Consider the following 10385-nt stretch of genomic DNA (forward strand, 5'->3'; position numbering starts at 1 on the left):
AAAGGTTTCATGATTTTCACCTTATTAGAGTACTGCGTCATAGTTCAAACTGTAGTTCATTATTGAATTGATTTTTTTTTCATATTTAAAGTATTTAAAGCAAAATGTTTATTACGTATGTTGTAGTCTTACCTAACCTGTTGTTGTCAACCGTAATCAATATCAAATTTTAATTTTACTTAAAGGGACTGGTTCACGGTTTTTGAAAAGACATTTATCAGGTTTGATGTTAAAAACTAAACATATTACTCATTTAATGTTCACAACCAAAATTTGGACATTCTGGATGCAAGGATAAGGGCAATATTTTAGCTTTAATTCTGTGTTATGTAAACAAACACTCGAGTCTTTTTGATATGCATACAAAACAAACTAGTGAAATGTTAATTTTGTAATTTAAAGAATCAAAATTTTGTATAATAGTAGTCACAAATTTTGATGACGCATTTTACCTAAAGAATACTTGAAATGTCACATATATATGATAAACGTGGATTGATATCCATTTATATTGAAAAATTCATAAACAACAACACACCTCAATTTTTTGTTTTTTAAAACATAGTATGAATTCTCTATTATGAGCTTTTGTCATGATATATAACCTTATTTTTGGAAAACCTTTTAAACATACAAGACTGTAGATTTTGATCATTTGAAATGAAAAACAAACTTTGGGATGAACTCCTGAATCAGTACCTTGGCATAGGCCAGAGTATCAATTTTTTGGCAACAGTTATTTACATTATAAAAATGTCTACTGTAAAACTTTATAATACTCGATGAAAGCAGTATTTTGATAATGGCACTCTAGAGTTAACTTTCTTGGTAAACAATAATTCAAGAAATCAGTTTCTTAGCAGGGGAAATATTACTCAAGGAGCAGCTATGGAGAAACAGTTCGGTCTAAATGGAGCATACATGTACTTAATCAGTTAACACGTCGCTTTGTTTCATGAAAACTAAAACTGTAGAGACATTAAGCAGCATATTCTGCACTGCTAATAAACTCATTTTTAAAAACATTTATCGACATGCCTTGCATGAATTTTACCCAGTTTCAATTCCCAGGTAACCTTTTGAGTGAGCCTAAAGATGTTTCACCCAGTAAGCAACAAATGTCTGCCTCTGCTTATAATTGTTTGCAATCCACACAATTTCTTTCAAGAGAATATATATTATGGTGTCACAACAATCTAATCAAAATCAGATATTCTCTAACCGTTACGCTGCAGAAAGCTTCTCCGGTGTAACGGTTAGAGATTGTATTTTGATAAATTGGGTGTCAAGAATTTCTTATCTCTGTCTGAACTACCTCACAATGATTCAGGTAATTGTCCAATCAAAATGAACTTAGTCAATTGTAGTTCCATATATTCAAAGAAAATATTTTTTTCCTTGCGCGATTTTTCTCATTTCCTCTTCTTCTTTTCTCTTAATTTTTGTACCCCTGATTAGGAAATTTTGTGTAATTTGTAGAAATAACCAAGTATATACAAAGGAACTATTTGGAGTTGGTAGCTGAGGCTACTTCCTGAGGTGCACTCCGGCTGTTTACACACATGTGAAAAACACGTGGAAATGAGGGTAGTCTTGTTTGCGGGTAACTTATTTTCGAAAATGCCCCGTAGGGTGTTCTTTTTCTGGTGTCGGCAGACGAGATAGGTAACATAGAACGTTTCTGACTGTGTTATACCACATCAAATATGTAAACTGATTTTTAATGATTTTTTCTTCTCTATAGTAATATATAGTGAAAATAATTACCGGTGTGATACCTTGAAGGAAGTTGTAAATTTCACAATTTGAATTACATCTAAATACATATCAACAATGTATTTTTGCCTTACAGAGCTAGGAAATCGTAAATATTTGTATAAACACCCATCTACATAGCATACACCGGGGGTTTTAACACTTAATACATCCAAAAGACGTATCAAAATTTCACCTCGATTTTACAATACGCATATTTCACAATAACCGCCCACTCCTCCTGTCTTGCGCAACTGTTAGATGGACTTTCCTTGGCATTCATAAGCATCATAAATAACTCTGTGACTTCTTGATTTAATGTCCCTATTGTAAATTAACCCAATTAAGATATTTCATATTTCTGCATAGAGTTTAGATTTTTTGTTTTAAGTCATGTCCTAAAGAGAAATTCAGATAATTCATGGTGAATGCCCGTCAAGGTCACTCATATGAACATCAAAATGTCTCCTTAACACGGAAGATTTCAAATTATTCGTTTTAAGGGCCCAACACGCGAAGTAATATTTCTGGCACGATTTACGACAGTCCCCTCCTTAGCAGGATATCAAGGCTCTGACGGCGTAGGCCATAATTCTGTTGCATGCTTCTAAAGCGTTGACTATAAATTTGTGTTCTGTCCTGCATATTAAGTTTGTCAATAGATATTCTTACCGTTTTGAGCATTTTGAGCACTTGCAATTCAACGTCACTATACATAGCGACCTTGATATTTGGCCTACATCTTCTTTAGAACCAAAATTTAGGAAATGTTTTAGCTTAATTTTTTGTAATATGTTACATGGATGATTTCTGTATGATTTGTGTACACGTTTTGAAACGTCATAGTATCCAGTCAGACTTTAGTCTTATTTATTTGTTTTAACCAGTATTTTTTCTTAATGTGTTACCTCTGCTTTGAAGAAAGGTTGAATACGCACAACCCCTGTAAGATTAGGAGACATTATCTGAAACACTAATCACCCGTGAGTATTTTTTTCACAAAACCAAAGATCTCACTCATATGAAATTTGAAATGATTAGCGATTTAAAAATAAAGGTATAGATAAATTTAGGATTAATAAGTAATTGAAATAGCACATTTCATCATTCTTCTTTCTAATAAAACAATTTTTGTGGAAATATCTTGATTTTCTACAAAGTTATTTCAATTTAAAAATACCACACGCGCCTCATATTTCACTGATGAAACAGGCAGAAATCACGATAGACCCAAGGGAAAGTAAATCACCAGTTACGTCAATTATCTTGCTCCGATCGCTGTGTGCATGGGGTATACTATTGATGAATGAAACGGGCACCTGCTGTGCAAATTTGACATTTTTTGATGGAGATTTAGTTGTCTTCAATTCAGAGTCGCTGCTGCCGGAAATCCTGTGTTATATTTTTAAGCACAGGATGACAACTTATCAGCACTGGTAACCGTAGAAAAAGGGGGTGACTTTTATACCAATGGTAACTTAGAGTGTGTTTGTTGAAAATCACAATTTTTTAAAACATGTTATGTACATGTACCAATAGTGCATATATCGGACTGGATTACATAATCTAAGATTAGCTAATACATGACTCACGGACCCTAATAGCATTAACATTGAGATAGAAGTCAATATGGATTTTGTTATTGAAACTACTGATATTCTGTCATAATAAATGAAGTATCCAATTTCATGAATACCTGCCTTCTAAAACCTTTGAATGGTTCAAAAACGTGGGTTCCATTTCCCACTGCAGACAGCTGCTAAATATTGCTTTCGGTTGAATTCAGACGCGCAGGTGCGCCTCAATCGCATTTTAATCATCCCTACAAAAATCTGCTTTCTGTCTCCAGTCATATTTATAACCAGTTGTACGGAGAAGACAAACATCCTTGGATATAAGAAATGAAACTTATAATTATGTTCCCCAAACAAAGTTTGGGAACATATTCTTTTTACTCTGTTTCTTATTATGTTCCCCAAACAAAGTTTGGGAACATATTGGTTTTACTCTGTTTCTTATTATGTTCCCCAAACGAAGTTTGGGAACATATTGGTTTTACTCTGTTTCTTATTATGTTCCCCAAACAAAGTTTGGGAACATATTGGTTTTACTCTGTTTCTTATTATTAGGGTCTTCCGTCTTCAGCGGAAGAACCTTCTATTATTCTATTGTTGATTTTTCACTTTTCTTCTTCTTATTATTATTATTATTTTTATTCTTTTTTTTTTCCTTACCGATTTTGTGCAGAGGATTTCTCAGAGATGGCTAGATCGATTTGCTTCAAATTTTTAGGGTTGATGCATTGCTATCTGAAGTTTATATCTTTTTTTGGATGTTTGAAATATCACTTCCGGTTGGAAGTTATCCCCCTTTTATCGATTTTCAGATGACCATTTTGTCCGGACAAAAACTCAAAAACGACAAAACCTAAAATGCTGAAATTTTCAGTGATGTTAGACGACATGTTGTAGTTGTGCACATCGGTTTTCAAAATTTCCGGAAGTGCCTAGTATGGAAGCTCGGTAGGGGTCGAAAATGGAGTTTTAAAAAGTGCCCATTTTTTTCCACGTTTTAAATCAAAACTTTTTATTCGTAAATATTTTGTTTAGACATATATAACAAAAGTTGTACAGTTTATTAAGATCTTTCGTGTCATATCAAGAAATGCGCCCATGGGCCTAATGGCTCGCCTGAACCATTGAATTTCTGTTACAATGATTAACTTTTTTCTCACGAAACTTTTGATAAGACATGTAGAATGAAAGTTGTTCAGTTTTGGAAGATCTATCTAATGATGTCAAAAAATAGGCCTCCGGGCGTCATGGCTACCCTGAACAGTCGAATTTGTATCACAATCAATAACATTAATAACTTTTTTCTCGAGAAACTTTTGACAAGACATGTAGAACGAAAGTTGTTCAGTTTCGCAAGCGTTAACTAACGATGTTAAGAAATAGGCCTGCGGGTATCATGGCTCACCTGAATAACTGGGTTATTGTTGCAATCTATTACATTTTTGTCAAGAAACTTTTAATAAGACATCTAGAACAAAAGTTGTTCAGTTTTGCAAGATCTTTCGAACAACATCATCAAAAAGGCGAACGGGTCTCATGGCTCGCCTGAACAGTTTGATTAGTGTCATAATTACTAACTTTTTTCTCGAGAATCTTTTAATTAGACATGTAGAACAAAAGTTGTTCAGTTTTGCAAGATCTTTCGAACAACATCATCAAAAAGGCGAACGGGCCTCATGGCTCGCCTGAACAGTTTGATTAGTGTCATATTTACTAACTTTTTTCTCGAGAATCTTTTGATTAGACATGTAGAACAAAAGTTGTTCAGTTTCGCAAGATCTTTCAAACGATATCAAGAAAAAGGCCCACGGGCCTTATGATTCGCCTTAACAATCTGATAAATGTCGCAATCAATAACTTTTTTCTCAAGAAAATTTTGATAGGACATGTAGAACAAAATTTTTTCAGTTTTGCGAGATATATCTACAATGATATATAAGAAAATAGGCCTCCGGGCGACATGACTCGCCTGATCAGTCGAATTTGTATCGCAGTAAATATAACATTATTAACTTTTTTGTCGAAAAAAAGGCTGACCCCTTCAATTAGTTGCCGAGAGCGACAGAGAGTCTTTAATTTATAGCACTTAAGACTGATTCTATGTAACTATCAAAATTCAGTGGCCACGGTATGTCACATATTTTTATGAAACTTTGTGTGTAACAATATTATGATAGATATAAAACAAAAAGGGCATGCAAAGGTTTGACTTAGCAATGGTTGCCATGGAAACCGATCCTCTAACAACAGCTGGACAAGATATGCACATATATGTTATATTTTGAATAAACCAAAATTAAACGCTATTGTTTATAAAAACAACAATTGTAAAAATTATTTTGAGCTAGGTTCTAGCTTTTAGAAATTTTTTTGTATTTATTTAATCCTTGAAAACAATAAAAATAATTATTTTTATGATGTATAAGGGTTTCATATATGTAATTTTTAGAGAGGGATAAAATATATTTGCCCAGTCATTTGGTGTAAACTCACATGCTAGTAAAATGTATTGAATCTTACTTTAAAAAAGTACAGAAACACATATGTGGAGAAACCAAAGGTAAACACATAAACCAGTAGTTTCCTCTGGTGCACAAACTAAAATACACCAGAAATAGTTATTGCCCTTTGTAACACTCTCTTGTATTGGAGATATGAACAGCCTTCATTTGTTTTCAGTATGGCAGGAGGTGGAAATTGAGTTTTTATTCAATTTGTTCTTCAGAAGTTTATCAATATCAGATGCTCTTTGTTCACTTAATTCACTACCACGATATTTATCTTCAATTGTGCTAAAGGATTCCGGTTTATTTCATGGAATACAAATCCGTTTGATCTTTGCCATAGTCACCGGACTCTAGCATCCAATCGTCTACGTATTCGTAGAAAAAGTAAATGCTGTGTGGAATTTAACGCTTTATTGCATCACATCCGACTAAAAAAATGACCAGGGAAACAGAAGGCTGACAGACATATTCATAGAAAAAGCCCTGCATGTTGCCGTGTTGGAACTTGTATTGACGTAAGTATTCTATTTGATTTAGAATCCAAATTCTAAAGTAAAGGCTGAATAAAATGTATCAGAAAATTTGGCTTTTAGTAAACATATGAGAACCCCAATTTATTTTATACTGCCAGCCAGGCTAGTCAGCTATAGTGGTATACATGTAGACTGAACATTGTAAGTAGTCCTGTCATTTACTGCATGGGTGTACAATATAGAATACTAGTTAAGTATGTCCCCAGCCTAACATTCACTCAGGGAGTTTCCTATCACATTTACACAGAGTTCAGGATCTGTAAAAATTGGGGAATACTTATAAAATCATGTTTCATGTGGACATTTTCAAAAGGACTAGGCTTAATTTATGTAATCCTAAGTGATGACCCCCCCCCCCTCTCTCTCTCTCTCTCTCTCTGACTGTCAAGTTTACAATAAAAACAAACATGTGAATGCCTGTGTGCATTCTAGATAAAGATTGTTAAAATCATATATATTGGTGAACCAGGCTACTTTCAAGTTTGTTTACCTGTGGTAACCCCCACTAATTAATATGTGATGGTTCTAATCTACAGAAGAAATCACACAAATACTATTATGATTTAAAGTTTTCTCATCTCTGTAATTATGAACTTTAGGACACTTGATTTGGAAAAATTAAATGATGAAAAATTGATGATTTTGAATTGGGTCCTGTAACTGGGCCCTCAAATTTTAATACATGTAGGTCCTGTCAACTGAAGTAAATCAAAAAATATTAAATGTAAATTGTAAATATTCAAATACTTTTGAATTCTTACTTTTTCATCCAATAATCACATATTTTGGCCAAAGTACATGACCACTATTTTATGTAATTAATGTGTGCTTTTCTGTGTTACAGCTGTATGAGCATCATACTGTGCAAATCACCTAAAGATGGAGTTGACCAAGTTGCTGACTTTGAGGAGGTAAATATTCAGCATTAATACATACACATTGAATATATAATTTGAAATTCAAATTTGAATCCCAGTATTATAAATCCTAAAACAAATTAATAGATGTGGGGAATGTGGTACATTGGGTTTAGTTTCTTGGTTATAGAGCCTGCATGGAAACTGAATTCTCTAGAATAATCACAGGAGACCATCCATTTTTTATGCGACATGATGACTTGAAACGTTTTCATCACAACTTCCTAAGAAAAATTTATTACTTCACTTAATTAGCATACTCAAAAAGACTAGTTGTTTTGTTGTCAATGACGCACATATATATGTACACATGTGTATGAGCTCAGTATCATTTGTAAAAATGATTAATTCTAATTAGGTCAATGTTGAGAATCACTCAAGTGTCACTGTGACCACATGTTGCTATTTGTGTGCGTCAGTCATCATAAGACGTTAATTGAACATTAATATTTTTTCTTGATAACCACCCTTCCAATTCTTTTCAAATTTCTTTTAAGCATCTTTGGGACAAGGGGAATTAAGTCCCTTTTAAAACTTTTAAAAATGCTCTATACCAAAATTGAGAATTTTGTTTTAAAACCAGGGTTTGATTTCTTCAATTTTATGGAGAAAACTTTTTCAGATATACACTTCATTAAATTGTAGAGGTGGGGAAGGGGGGGGGGGTATAAGTGTATTTGACATTTATTTGTGTCCAAATTATGTAATTAATACTGAGGATTTCAGTAGTAGTCTGTTTTTAAAACAACAGACACCTAGAATTAAGAGCACAATGAAATCATACATGTGATAAGGAGGGGGGGGGGGGACTTCATAATAAGGCCTGAAAATTCTTAACAAGTAAATTTTAACAAAAATTTTACACTAAAGATGCCAATTCAAGATAATTAACATGTTTTGTTTATTGGCATCTGGTGTACATTTAGCAACAAGTAGTGTTGTTCATTGTGAAACGATAAATTGATAATGTACATGTATGCGTTGGTTGTACAAGTGTTTTAGGCATATCTTATTGCATGTTTTGTTGTGTTTGGTTGTCGAAAATATTGATAGAAATTAATAATGAAGAATTGCTGATATACTAAGCACATCATGATTCTGATCTAAAGAAATTGAGGACTAATTACTATTTACATACTTTGTTACATCATGACCATACATTGCTTGCAAGAAAAACACACATGGGCCACATACATGTAATCAGTGACTAAGAAATGTTGTTCAGTTATACTGTTTTCAAGTCATTACACTTAATTCTTAAAAAAATTCCTTAACTGGCAATTGATTGCAATCAGAAATTGCAAATTTTCTATTTATTCCTAACTTGACACCATCGAATGACAGTAATGTGATGCGCGCTCCCTGTAATCAGGGGGAAATAACTCGTATAGCATTGTGAAAAATGTAGCTCATTGATTATTCATATACGTTTGAAATATTTTATGGTTATACAAGATATTTTACAATAACTATTGAAAAAGACTCGAAAACAATTTATGTTCATGTTATGCATAAATCTTATTAAATCATTGACTCCGCAAAATATTATGACATCACAGGAGGGTGGAACTACCTTAAATAAAGCTGAATGCTTATGAAGAAAAAACAGAAAGGGGTACCAAAATTGCGAATTTCGAAAACACAGGGTTGTGAATGTGGGTCCAAAAGAGTCATATAGTGTATAACATGGATTTTGTAGCCCTTAGAGCTATAGTGATACTTTGAATTTTTTTAAATTTGATTAATACTCAGGTAACCAATAAGGTTTGTGGACATCTTGTTAATTTATGAGTATTAACACTATTAATAGCTCTTCAATACAGCATAAACACATGTATACAAACTGTATCAAAACATAACATCCTTTAGGCCAATTCAACTTAATTAGTAAGATTATCATCCTGGGTCACCAAAAAGTATGGGGCAGACTGTGGGAAGATTTTATTTTTTAATTTTTATTTTCTGAGAAATATATTGATGACAAACGAGTTTTTGTCAACAGAAGTGCATAATTTAATGCCAGATATATAAATCTATGTTATTTCACAGATGATTTTTGAGGGGCGGGTGGGCGGGCATGATAATCTATCAACTACGTAATTAATCAAGTGGTAAAATTACTATTCTAGCATCATGAATGATCTTGTACATGTAAATTTAGTTTAATCAAATTGAATTAGGTGTGTACTGTATGAAAATGTGAAAAATAAGATGAACTTTTCAATATTTGTTCAACACATTTTTTAGAACTTGAAGAGCAGAAGATGCATTCCATGACTCTTATGTGATATAGAAGACAAAGAAGAGCTCTTGAGAATGAAAAAAAAACTGCGAGTTTTACAGTCAATGAACACACCTCACGACACAAGTCCATCCTGATTCAGTAAACTATTCTTCTAAGGAAACACCATGACTTAGTTAAGATCAAGTTTTGGTGTCAGAAGACTAATGTAACTAAAACATTGCAAAATTAACCTGCAAGTGTCTTATGTGAGCCTACTGAATAAGGATTCATTACTGAACAGTTGAAGGAAAATCACTATTATAATGATTTTTAAAAAAAGATGATTATGTTGTTTGGATAACATTGTGATCCATGTTTGTTGAATAAACAACTTTGCAAAAATGAGTTGTTCTGTGTTAATATTATAAATTTACTAATTACTGGTATGTGAACATAGATTACAGTAACACTGAACAAACTTCAATAAATTTTAAAGTTTCATGCAGTTTCTGCAGTAGAAAATGACACCTATTGATTTTCTGGTCCAAAGGTCACCAGGTGCAATACAATACTCTGTACAATTGATGTCTGACCAGTTTCTTCAGAACCCTTTGATTGATAGTGATATTTCATACAGGGGTTGGTCACTGGTAGTATATGACCCCCATTGATTTTCAGGTCAAAAGATTAAAAATAGCAGGGGCCTCCGTGGCCGAGTGGTTGGAGCATAGCGTTCAAAATGACACGGCCTCAGTCGGCGCGGGTTCGAATCCGGCTCGCGCTGGTATTAAGTGAGAAAGTTTCCCAATTTACTTTCGGAAGGTCGGTGGTCTCTTCCCAGGTACATTGTATCTGGGTTCTCACTTTCACCAATA

The 10385-nt window shown here is 33.3% G+C and overlaps 1 long non-coding RNA gene across 1 annotated transcript; it reads left to right on the top strand.

Moving 5' to 3' along the window:
* The first annotated feature begins 5958 nt into the window (after positions 1-5958).
* Positions 5959-9912, top strand: LOC125670454 (uncharacterized). Its single transcript, XR_008801200.1, has 3 exons — positions 5959-6351; positions 7214-7280; positions 9534-9912. It is a non-coding gene; the product is annotated as an uncharacterized LOC125670454 (long non-coding RNA).
* Positions 9913-10385: the final 473 nt, after the last annotated feature.

This window comes from Ostrea edulis, chromosome 3, assembly GCF_947568905.1.
Source record: "Ostrea edulis chromosome 3, xbOstEdul1.1, whole genome shotgun sequence".
NCBI classification, from domain to species: Eukaryota; Metazoa; Mollusca; class Bivalvia; order Ostreida; family Ostreidae; genus Ostrea; species Ostrea edulis.